This window comes from Miniopterus natalensis, chromosome 7 (genome assembly GCF_054644295.1).
Source record: "Miniopterus natalensis isolate mMinNat1 chromosome 7, mMinNat1.hap1, whole genome shotgun sequence".
Classification (NCBI taxonomy): domain Eukaryota; kingdom Metazoa; phylum Chordata; class Mammalia; order Chiroptera; family Miniopteridae; genus Miniopterus; species Miniopterus natalensis.
Genome location: NC_142087.1, coordinates 7,517,625 through 7,528,419, shown reverse-complemented (window position 1 = coordinate 7,528,419; position 10,795 = coordinate 7,517,625). Strand labels below are relative to the sequence as shown.

The window sequence follows — 10,795 nt, the reverse complement described above, 5'->3', positions numbered from 1 at the left end:
GTGGTCTGCTGCCAGGCCAGCTGTGGACTGGTTAATCAAGGGGTGGCCTCGGCCAGGATGGTTTATTTCTGTTCCTTGTGCTCACTCATTTTTTGGAAGGCTGGTCTGGGCTTGCTCACATGGTGATGGTAGGGCTTTGAGAGAGCAACAGGAAGTGTGTAAGGTATCTTGAAGCCTAGGCTCAGAACTTCACAAGGCACTTCAGGGTTGACTTTGTACCTCTACCCAATTGCTACTCCTTTTGTCCCCACAAAGTAACCACTGTCCTGACTTTCATGATAATTACTTCCTTTCTTTTCTGTTTACTATTCCCACCTACACATGTGTACAAACAGTACAGTTTGGCTTTTCCTGTAGTTTAAACTTTATATAAATGGAACAATGCTGTTTATTCTTGTTCGTCTGGCTTATTTGGCTTCATATTGTCTTTGTGAGATTCACTTATGATGTGTGGCTGTAGTTCACTCATTTCAATTGCTGTCTGTTTCGCTGTATGAGTATACTGCAATTTATTTGTTTATTCTATTACATGAATATACCACCACTTATTTGTTCATTTGACTACTAATGGGTTGTTTTGGTTAATGGGTTTCTCCAGCTCTCCAGTTAATGAGCTCATAATGGATGTGATGAAATGGGGTTAAATGGTTTGTTTCCAATTTTTGTCTTTTATGAATAATGCTGTTATAAACATTCTTATATATGTTTCCTGATGCATGTCAGTGTGCATTGCTAGCAGTGAAATTGCTGGTAAGAGTGTCTGAGTGTCTTTAGCTTTACTGCCAAACTATTTCACAGAGGCCATAGCCATGTGCACCTTCACCAACACTGAAAGACGGTTTCCAGCGCAGCCATCCTTGCCAGTACCTTGGCACAGTCAGACCTTTGATTTCAGTCATTCTGATGGGTGTGTGGTAGTACCTTGTTTGAATACGTGTTCTCTGATGACTAATAAGGTTGAGTATCTTTTTACTGTTTCTTTTTTTGGGGGGGAGGACATTTGGATTTTCTTTTTTGGACAGTATCTATTCAAGGACTTGCCCCATTTTTATATTGGGTTGACTAGCTTATTAATTTATAAGAATTCTTTAAATATTCTGTGTCTGAGTTCTTTGTTGGTTTTGTATTTATAACTTTTTCTTTGGATTTCCTTTTCATGGTCTAATGGTATTTTTTATTTATTTTTTTATTGTTCAAAGTATTACAGATGTCCCCTTTTCTCCCCACCTAAGAAATTTTTTAATAAGTATAATTCTTAATTATAATGTAGTCCAACTAACTACTCCTTTTCCTGTTTGGTTCACAATTTCTGTGTACGGTTTAAGAAAACTTCATCTACCTTGAGACACACTATTCCATCCTACTTTTCAGTTTCACTAATTTTTGCTCATAACTTTGTTTCTTCCTTGTACTTTTTTCAGGGTTAACTTGCTATTCCTTTTCCAAATTTTTGAGATGACTTCTTTGCTCATCGATTTTCAGCCTGTATTTTTTCTTAATATCTGCATGGCTTTAGTTATATCCCTCAGATTCTGATATATTTTCATTATGATTTAAATGAAAATGTTTTCCCATTTCCTTAGTGATTTCTTCTATGACTCATGGGCTGTTTAGAAATGTATTTCTATTCTAAAATTTTCAAACGCGGTAAATTTCTTGCTATTATTTGTTTCTGATTTTAAGCTTAATTCCACTGTAGCCAGACACGTGATTTAAATCTACTTTGCATGATTTAAATCTTTGAAATTTGCTGACTCTTGCTTTAGTCCAGGATATGCTGAATTTTTGCAGTGACTGTTCTATGTGCCCTTGTATTAAGCCTTTGTCTCATTTTCTTCTGGGAGAGCACAGGCTAAGACACAACAGTAGTGTCTTCATTAAGAAGCCTGAACTTCATCAATATTCGACAATCGTTACTGTCCTGTTTAATATGTTTTTGTGCCTTTAATTTACTTTATCTGATATGAATGTTGTACTTATACTTTTAAAATTTGCATTTGCCTAATACACATTTGCCTTTTTTTATGTTTAATGTAAAAAGACACTTCATTTGCATCTCTTGAAAACTCTATAATTGGATTTTGTCTTTGACTTAATTTGGGAATTTTTTTTCTTTTAATAGTGGAATTTAACACATTGGCATTTATTGTTCAAACCATTTGATATTACTTCTTTGGCGTTGTTTTATGCTTTAAATTTTTATGCCCCATTGTTGTTTTTCTTTATCATTTACTACAGAACTATTATATTTACTTTATATTTTTAAAATGCTATTTTACAAGATGTATTTTAATTAGAGTTATAGTTTTTATTATATTTTCAAAACCATCCTTTAACTGATGGTTTTCTAACTTTTTATAACCAAAAATAAAATTATATTTTAAGTGTTTTCTACTTAACATACATGCGAGCATGGGTTTATTCTCTTGGCCTCAACTTCTTGGGTTTTATGAACATAATCTAGGATCTTGCATCAGGTTATTTTATTTTATTTTTTCAAGTCCTCACCTGAGGATATTTTTTTCCATTGCTTTTTAGAGAGAGTGGAAGGGAGAGAGAGAGAGAAACATCGATGTGAGAAAGACACATCGATTGGTTGCCTTCCTCACATGCCCCAACTGGGGATCGAACCTGCAACCTTTCGGTGTACAGGATGATGCTCCAGCCAACTGAGCCACCCAGCCAGGTACATGCCCTTTGCCAGAATCGAACCCAGGATGCTTCAGTCCATGGGCCGACGCTCTTAACCACTGAGCCAAACCAGCCAGGGCAGGTTATTTTTTTTAAGAATAATTCATGAGGTGCATTATTTTGTAAACAGACTTGCAAGTATCATTTAGAGGTTTCTCTTTTTAACTGGGAGCTGTTAACTTTGTATCATGTCTTAACTAGTTGATGTTCATTTCAAGTTGCTTTTTAATTCCAGAAGGGTTTCTAAGTCCTTCCCTGAGAATGTTCTTTTATTGCCTCTGTACTGAAAAAGGACAGCTTTTCTGGGTCTAAAATTCTTGGGTCACAGACTTTTTCAGACGGTGTCTAGGTATTAATTTTAACTGAAATGTTTGAAATCAGATATCTGAAATGTAGATATCTTTATAATCTTATTTACCTAGTTTGGGAAAGCATTCTGTTCTTTTTTCTTATTATTGCTTCTGTTCGGTTCTAGTCTGTTGGAAATAAATTACCTGTTGCGTTGCCATTTTCTATTATCTTCTTTTTTTTAATCCTCACCAGAGGATGTTTTTTCCATCGCTTTTCAGAGAGTGGAAGGGAGAGAGAGAGAAACATCGATGTGAGAGAGACACATTGATTGGTTGCCTCCCACACACGCCCTGTCCGGGCCTGCAACCGAGGTACGTGCCCTTGACCAGAGTCAAACTCGAGACCCTTCAGTCCGAAGGCCGACGCTCTAACCACTGAGCCAAACCAGCTAGGGCTCTATTACCTTCTTCCTTATAATTTTTATCGTTGTCTTTTTCTCCTAAGACTCGGGAAAGCTTCTAGTATTTAAAAAAAATTCTGCAGGTGAATTTTTTTTTCCAGTAGAAATTTTGACTTTTTTCCTCCATGAACTAAAAAAAATGTATTGCATTTTTAAACTTTTTCTTTACTCACATTTGAAACATTTCTGGCTTTTCTGTGCCAGAAAAAAGCTAGATGGTTTACAATGAGCCAGGAGTAGGGTGCCTCCTAAAGTCTTTAAAATATATATATATGTATTTTAATATATATATATATAAAATATAAATATATATATTTTATTAAATTTATTTGGGTGACCTTGGTTAATAACATTATGTAAGTTTCAAGAGTACATTTCTATAATATTTCTGTAATATGTACATCATTTGAAAGTTGCATTGTGTTCACCACCCAAAGTCTAGCCTCCTTCTGTCACAATGTATCTGACTCCGTTTGCCCTCCGCATCCCTCTACCCCCTTCCGTCTGGCAACCGCCATACTATTGTCTGTGTCTACGAGTCTGTTGCCTTGTTTTACATCCCACATACGCGTGAAATCACATGGTCCTTGCCCTTTTCGTTTAGCATGATACCCCCAAGCTCCATCTGTGTTGTCTCAGACGGCAGCATTTTTGGTGGCTGAGTAGCATGATCTCGTGCACCAACCGCATCTTCTTCATTCAGTCACCCATCAAGGACACTTAGGTCGTTTCCATGTCTCGGCCACTGTGAGTAATGCTGGCTGCGATCACGTTTCCACCACCAGCAGGGTATGAGGGTTTCCTTTTCTCCGCGTCTTCTCCGGCTCTTACTGTTTCCTGTCTTACTGATCACAGCCATTCTAGGTGTGAGGTGCTATCTCATTGTGGTTGTGGTTTGCGTTTCCCTGACAGCTAATGAAGTTGAGCATCTTTTCATATATCTGTTGGCCATTTGTATGTCTTCTTGGGAAAAGTGTCTGTTCAGGTCCTTTGCCCATTTTTTAATAGGATTTTTTGTTGAGTTGTACGAGTTCATATATATATATATATATATATATATATATTTTTTTTTTTTTTTCATTTATTGATTTTGAGAGAGAAACATCAATTTGTTGTTCCACTTATCCACACATTCATTGGTTGGTTCTTGTATGTGACCAGGGGTTGAACCCACCAACCTGGGCCTATCAGCATGGCATTCTAAGCAATTGAGCACACAGCCAGGGCTATATTTTAGATATTAGCCCCTTATTGGAGGTATTCGCGAATATATTCTCCCATTCGGTTGGTTGCCTTTTTGTTTTTTGGATGCCTTCTTTTTCTGTGCAGAAGCTTTTTAGTTTGACATAATTCCATTCATTCACTTTTGTTTTCACTTCCCTTAGCTTTGGGATCCTAAAGTCTCATCCACTCTCTCCCCAGGTGGAGCACTCTTTGCTTGGAGAGATCATTTCAAACCCTTTGCCTTCAATCTGGTTTTATCTGCTCGGTACCTATGAAAGCACCATGGAAGTCTCTGGCATTTATTCATTTAACAGAAGCATTCATTAAATGCTTATTATGTTCCAGGCCCTGTTTTAGAATGAATAGATGAATACTCCCACTCTTCGGAAAAGTATTTTTACTTTAATAGTGCTAAAATATACATAACATAAAATTTACCATATGAACCATCTAAAAAAACTGAGCGTGGCCCCTCTGTCTCTGGCGAGGCTGCGCTGGCTTTCGTCGCTGAGTCTCTGTGCCGTCTGCCTGCGTCTCTCTGCAGATGGGCTTTCTGTCACATGGCGTCTTCTGCCCCCACAACTTAACCTTTGACCTGTGTGGCTCCAGGCTTGGATTTTGAACTCCTATCATCTCTTAACTGTCTCAAACTCTGGTTCATCTAGTTCAGATTCTCAGTAGGGGGAACCTGATCCCCTAGGCCAGGGGTTTGGGGGTGAGCCGTTGCGGCTGGAGAGGTGTGAGGGTGGGGCTATCTATGTGGTAGCAAGGATGTAGGCAGGGCTAGGATGTCTTAGAAGAAGGTAAACCTGGGAAGGCAAGGCTTAGCTTAGTTTGGACAATTTCTTGAATATTTCCAAGCCTCAGCTGTCAAAATGGGCAAGTCTGATGATGTGAAGGTGATTGTGCAGAGAAGCTTAAATTAAATGAATTTCTGAGAGTTTTGATTATCAAATGAGATCATCTGTGGATAAGACACCCAGCACAGTGCAGGGCGGGTGAGAGACAATCGATGAAGGTTAGTTTCTCCTTGCCCTCTGCCTCCCTGGTCTCCTCTCTGAAAGAAAAAGACTAGGTCCCTCGTCTTAGCATTTTAAGTCGCAAGTCTCCCAACCTCATTCTCCTCCAATTCTCTGCCGAACCTTATGCTCTGGTCAAGCTGTTTTGTTTAAAATAATTGAGCAGCCCGGCCGGGCGTGGCTCAGCGCTTGAGCGTCGACCTGGGATCCAGGCGATTGGGGTTCGATTCCCGGTCAGGGCACATGCCCGGGTTGTGGGCTCGATCAATGACTCTCTCATCATTGATGTTTCTATCTCTCTCTCTCCCTCTCCTTTCCTCTCTCTGAAATCAATAAAGATATAAAAAATAAATAAATAAAAAATAAAATAAAATAAAATAATTGAACAAATGGTGAGAGATGCTTACATTTTCTCCATTATAACACAGGTGTTTTCATATAGTAGTTTCTGAATAAACATTTCTGGATGAATTGGCTGTTGGTCAATCATCTGGAAGTCCTATGAATCATGGTAGCCGGAGCCAACCCTTCTTTAAGCCCTTCAGTGCTTTCCTGTCCCCGAGAGAATAAACTTCTCACCCTTCCCTTGTTCTACAAGGTGCCATATGATGTTGTGTCCCCCACCCCCGACAGAGCTCATGAAGCTCTAGCCAAACCATCTCTTTATGTGCTTATTACACCAGGCTCCTCCCTGCATAAGATCCTCCATACATGCCATTCCCTATCTCTGAAATATTCTCTCTCTTACCTCTTTACCAAGATAACTTCAAAGTCTTAATCTAAAGACCACTTCCTCAGGGAGACCTTTGCTGAACCCCCTCCTCTCCAGAAGAGGTCAGGGCCCTCGTTCTATCTTCTTTTCTTCATTACATTCCTTCCAATGGCAGTAGTGAGAATATTTGTGGGATGATTTATATAGTGTCGACACTCCGCTAGACTGTAATAGTCTTAGTCCATGCTGGCTGCTATAACAAAACTATCATAGACTGGGTGGCTTAAACAAAAAGCAATTATTTCTCACCATTCTGGAGGCTGGGAAATCCAAAAGCAAGGTGCTGGCAGATTTGGTGTTTGGCGAAGGCCCCCTTTCCTGGCTCATAGATGGTCATCTTTTCCTTGTGTCCTTACATGGCGGAAGGGAGGGAGAAAGCTCTCTGGAGTCTCTTCGATAAGGGCACTAATCCCACTCGTGAGGGCTCCACCCTCATGACCTAATCACCCCAAAGGCTCCACCTTCAAATACCATGACACTGGAGAGTAGCTTCAACGTATAAATTTTGCCGGGGGCACAAGCATTCAGTCCCTGACAGTAAGCAGCTCGAGGGCAATGATTGTGTCCACCTCATTCCCAGTTGCACCTTTGACGTTTGTATTGGTGCTTCGGCTCAGAGTAGGCGCTGGGTCATTCACATGAACGAGTAGAAGCTGATGGCTAACGCTTCGATCGTGCTTATAGCCTGCCAGGTACGCTATCATCTCAAGGATGAGAATGAATGAACGGGCGAACGTGCATAGTGTAAACTGTTCTCCTGATTGCACACGAGGTCAGTACATTTAAAAGCCTTCCCATACTGTAGCACACCTACTAGGTGCTCAGTCAGCGGCAGCCCTCGTTATCAACTTCCTTGAGTTTGACAGCACTGTCTAAAAAACCAGTGGAGACTCTGTAGCAGAAGAAATTGCCTATTGCTGTCGTTGCAATTCTGAGTGAAAGGGGGCAAGATTGGTTCAGCCTTTTCTTCATGTTTCATTCCGTGGTTTGCTCAAGTTTTCTGTGACCCATAACACCATCTGATAGAAGATGCTCAGGGCCCGATCGTTTTCAAATGTTTATTTGCCTCCCCTCTCGCTAAGCTGTTCATGCCTATTTATCACCTGAACTAAAGAACAGGGCTGGCTCGCCAGTAAATAGCTGACAGATGAGGTTGTGTAATGAGAAAATTAGAACTTCACAGCTCCCGTGCAGCTCAGAGTCCACTGTAATAGCTTGGAGCGTGCAGCGGCTTCTGAGGGGAAGGGAGACCTGATTCCAAGAAGAAATATGATAATTGGAGGCCTGGGGGAGGCCAGACGGCTTTGGCCAAATAGGAAATTACCTTCGGTTGCTCTGTTGCTGTAATTCAGCAGCTCCAATTATCACAAGGTGATAAAGTGTTTGACTGTGTTGTATAACACCTTTCCTTGTACATGTCCGAACCCATTAAAGGAGCTTTAATGAAATCATTATCCTTATGATACCTAATTACAGTTGATATTACTCCCACGATCAGTGTAGGGCTAGTGAGATATAAGGAATCAAAGGATGGCGCAATTAATACAATCCGTGAAAAGTCCTCTAAGCTGCTTCAGGTTTAGGGCAGGGGTTGGGTGCTTCCAGGGGGTGCAGAGAGAAACATAAATCAGAAAACAGTTTCTCTGGGAGGGAAGCAGAAGCAGGTGCTGCTAGACTGTGGGGCTGATTGTTACTCAAGCAGTAAACGGGATTCTAAGCGTCCTGGTTGCCATGGCAGATAAAGAAACAAAAAAGTACATAGTGTTCTTTTCTTGACAGCAGGCAGCACACGCATGTATCCATCAAAATGGCATTTCTCCCTGCACCTTAATTCAAGCAGGAACTGATCACTTGGATCCCGGTAGCTGCTGCTTTCTATTATCCTCTCTCTTTCCCGTCCATCCTACCCTCCCTTCTTCTTGTCCCTCCTTTAACCCATAGAAACAGGGCAGAGTTGGTTGAAAATGGCTTTGACAGCAGCAAAGCTGCTCTTCCATTTTCCCTTTGAGCCTCAGTTTCCCTATCTGTGGATGATCTCTCTCGCAGGGCTGCTCATTCGACAAATGTGTGCTGAGTGCTTTCTCTGCAGAGCTGCACTGTGCACCCGACACTGAGCGTAATACGTATGACATAGGTGTCCTCAGCTATCGTTACAGGAAGGCTGTGGAAGCACTTCATTTGTTTCATAAATAGCACTTGCTAACAGCCATATTGCTTTTAAAAACAGGCCAGTTGATTGAAACCAGCCAATTTCCTAGCTAGTGCCAGAAATGCTCACCATGAAGACATCCTTCTATCATTTTATGTCTTAGGGACACTGTGCTATGCATTGTCACACAGAGGCTCACAAATCTGTGAGGCAGGCATTATTATGTCTATTTTACAGATGAGAAAACTGAGACCTGGAGAGGTTACTTGCTAGTAAATCTGAATTGTCAGCAGCACATTGGGATTCAGAATCTTCTGTTTTTCTCAAATAGGTGGGTGCATATGATTTTCATAATTATTATACAGTTATTTGGGACATAATGCTGGCTACCAATTTTTTCCCCCCACAAATAAGATTTTTTATTCATCACCATTAAATGTCTGAATTTTAAACAGATTCTTGGACTGGGGGCTCATATTCATCAGCTCGTTCAACTTTAGCACCTGTCTCATCCCCAGTAGCTTTTCCAGAACTGTTACCTTCACCATGAAGCTCCATGAGTTTTCCCAGTTCACACTTGGGCTTTAGCATCTTGACTTTTCTAACAAAGACATCATGGAGCAGATAAATAGACTGACAAGCTTTTTCTATGTCTTTTCCAATGCTGTCTGCAATCAATTTATTGACCACTTCTTTCAAGTCATTTGTCTGCACCTCTTAGGTCATGATTTCCATCATCTTCTTCTGGATTCAGCAGACCTGTTGATACTGAGCACAAGAGGTCTTCCGAATCTGATTGTTGCGTGTTTTAATAAAATCAACACAGAATAGACGAAGCAAATAGGCATCGGCAGTCTTGACATCAATGTGAGCTTCAGTCATGGTCTGCCATTTTTTGACCATGGAGCACATTTTGTCACAGATAAGATCCATGCCATGGAAATTAGTCAGGCAGTTTTTGCCCTGAACATCCTCAGTAATTAACTTGAATTTTCTAAATGCAACTTCATCATTCTGCAGATCAGCTAGGCTCACTCCAAAAACATGACCTTTGAGACCATCAGATGCGATTTTGGTTCTTTGAGTTCTTGTGACTAGTGTTTTCCTAATATTTCTTATATTGAACATAGCTCATGCTTTCACATCATACCAACCTTTCTTAGAAAATGGATCAACCACTTTCTTCTTGGCTCCCTTTTTGCTGCCTTTCCTAAGGCGCTTGTTCTTTCCCACCACCATGGTGCTGCTCAGGGAGCCAAAAGGGTGGCTACCAATTTTTTAAGAGCAGTTTTAATTTAGAGGAAGGAATATACTTCCCATATATCCTGCCCCCCATGTGCATAGACTCCTCCACTATCAGCACCTTCCACTAGAGTGGTATACAATTTATTACAATTTTTGAACCTATATTAATACATCATCATCATCCAAAGTCCATAGTTGGCATTAAGGTTCACTTTAGGTGTTGTGTTACTGACTTTTATTTATTTATTTATTTTTAAAAATATATCTTTATTGATTTCAGAGAGAGGAAAGGAGAAGGGGAGAGAGAGAGACAGAAACATCAATGATGAGAGAGTCATTGATCAAGCCCATAACCCGGGCATGTGCCCTGACTGGGAATCGAACCCCGATCGCCTGGATCCCAGGTCGACGCTCAACCGCTGAGCCACGCCCGGCCGGGCGAGTGTTACTGACTTTTAAATTTGGATTTATATTATTATGTGCCATTCCAAACTCCTCTGATTATTATCATCACCATTATTATTATTTTATTTTTTTTACAGAGAGAGGAAGGCGGGGGGGGAGAGAGAGAAACATGGATCAGTCACCTCCCACATGCGACCCGACGGGGGATCAAACTCGAAACCTTTTGGTGTACAGGATGAGACTCTAACCAACTGAGCTACCTGGCCAGGGCTATTATTTTTTTAAATTATAAAGTGTCATATGCTTATCATAAAAAAATGGAACCAATGCAGAAGTTTATGTGGAAAGTGGAAGCCCCTTCAGCAATTCCTCTCGCGCATCCGCCTTCTGGAGGTGATTACACCTCACCATTGGGTGTGCATCATTCCAGACCTTTCTCTAGGCTCAAGAGTGATCCCAAGTTTCTTTGTACATCTTTTTCAGAACAAACAGTTGGATGTCTTAGCCAGGCTAGAGATTCTGCCAGGATTTTGAAACCA

At 40.7% G+C, this 10,795-nt stretch overlaps 1 pseudogene; it reads right to left on the bottom strand.

Moving 5' to 3' along the window:
* Positions 1 to 9,010: 9,010 nt before the first annotated feature.
* Positions 9,011 to 9,859, bottom strand: LOC107542104 (small ribosomal subunit protein eS1 pseudogene; annotated as a pseudogene).
* Between the last annotated feature and the right edge of the window lie 936 nt (positions 9,860 to 10,795).